The sequence below is a fragment of the Tupaia chinensis genome, unplaced genomic scaffold (assembly GCF_000334495.1).
Source record: "Tupaia chinensis unplaced genomic scaffold, TupChi_1.0 Scaffold000438_1, whole genome shotgun sequence".
NCBI classification, from domain to species: Eukaryota; Metazoa; Chordata; class Mammalia; order Scandentia; family Tupaiidae; genus Tupaia; species Tupaia belangeri.
The window spans coordinates 1,031,614-1,033,589 of record NW_006159943.1 but is presented as its reverse complement, the minus strand read 5'-3'; positions in this window follow the sequence as shown (position 1 = coordinate 1,033,589).

Sequence of the window (1,976 nt, the reverse complement as noted above, 5' to 3'; positions counted from 1 at the left end):
AAGTGAGGGCCAGCAGACGGTGTAGTGGTTACGTTGCTGGACTCCCATGTAGTCGACCGCAGTTTGAGTCCTGGACTTGGCAGCTAAAACTCACGCCGGGCGCATGTGCGGTTGTCACTGCGTGCCCAAGATCCCAAGAGGAGAAGAGATTGTGGCATAGCCACCCCCCCGGGGGGTAATTTCTCACTTTCTATCTTCCTAGCGAGTGCATGTGCTCTATAGGAAAAAAGGATGGCGAGGGACCAGTGGTTAGTGTAATGACCATGTCGCTGGACTCCCATGGAGTTGACTACAGTTCGAGTCCAGGACCTGGCGGCTTAAACTCACACTGGGCGTGTGTGCGTGTGTGCCCAAGATCCCGAGAGGAGAATGGAGGAGAAGGGATTGCGGTGTGGTCATCCCCCCTGGGGGGGGATTTCTCGTTTTCTGTCTCTCTGTCTCTCTCTGTCTTTCTGGTGAGCGCATGCGCCCTATAGCAAAAACCTCTTAAAAAAAAAAAAAAAAAAGAAAGAAAGAAAGAAAAAAAAAAGGATGGTGAAGTGGGGCCAGCATGTGGCATAGTGGTTAAGGCGACTGGCTGAAGTTCAGTTTGGGTCCTGGACCAGGCAGCCTGAGAAACATGCCAGGAGCATCCGTGTGCATGCCCAAAACCCCAAGAGGAAGGAGAGATGACAGAGAAGGGATTGTGGTATGACTGTCCTCCATGGAGGGGGACTTTCTCACTTTCCTTGTCTTTCTCTCTCTGACTCTAGTGAGTACACATTCCCTCTGGCAAATTAAAAAAAAAAAAAGAAAAAAGGCAGAGTATCCTGTCATCTGGGTCCCCACGCCTCCTGGAGCCACCATACCAGCCCTGGGCTACTTGTCTGAGAATCTGCTAAAGGCACTGTTTATTGGCCTGTCATGGCTGAAGAACACCCACCTAATCCGGGCACACTGAATACCTCACGAGATGAGCTCCATTTAGATAAGGAAGGTGGTCACCTGGTCCCTGTAACCTAGTACCGTGCCCAGCACATAGTAGGTCCTCCACAAATATTTTGGTGAACCCTCAAAATCTCCTTGTGAAGGCATTCCCAGCATAGTAGACGCCCCTGAAGGGTGGCAGAATATGTCACTTCAAAATATGCCACTTTGGCATAAGGATTATTTTGAGCTAAAGGCACTTGAAAAACATAGGTACAAGAAGGGCCCTCTAACCTCCCCTTTTCTTCCTAAAAGCAGGAAATAAAAACTCACATGTGAAAGATGCACGCTAGGGGCCGGTAGGCTGTTAAAGGTGCTGGATTCCCACATGGCTGACCACGGTTCAAGTCCCGGACCTGGTAGCTTGCTTTCTCCTTTCCCTTTCTCTCTCTCTCTCTGGTTAAATAATAATAATAATAATAATAATAACAAATGGAATTAAACAAATAATTTTTTTTAAAAAGATGCATTCTATACCAAGAGGAAACATTCTTATCACCAGAGATGGACATCTAGGTTGAGAGAATTCTGTTCAAACAAATCTTATTAAAATACCTCTTATGGGGTGGAGCCAGCAGGAGACATGATTGTTAGGGGCGCTGGACTCCAATATGACTGACTGTGGTTCAAATCCCAGACCAAGTGGCTTGCTTTCTCACTTTCTTTCTGTCTCTCACTATGTCCCTCTCTGGTCAGATTAAAAATAACTACATAAATAAGTAAAGTTAAATAGAATAATTCTTTTGGGGCCAGCAGGTGGCATGGTAGTTAAGGGCACTGGACTCCCATATGGTCAACCATGGTTCAAGTCCCAGACCTGGTGGCTTGCTCTCTCACTTTCCTTCTCTCTCTTGCTCACTCTGTCCTTCTCTGGTCAAATTAAAATAGATAAATAAAGTTAAGTAATTATTTAAAAAAATAATTTAATAATAGTAAAAAATATAAAAAAAAAATATGGGGCCAGCATGTGGCGTACTGGTTAAGGCTAAACTCCCACATGGCCCACTTCG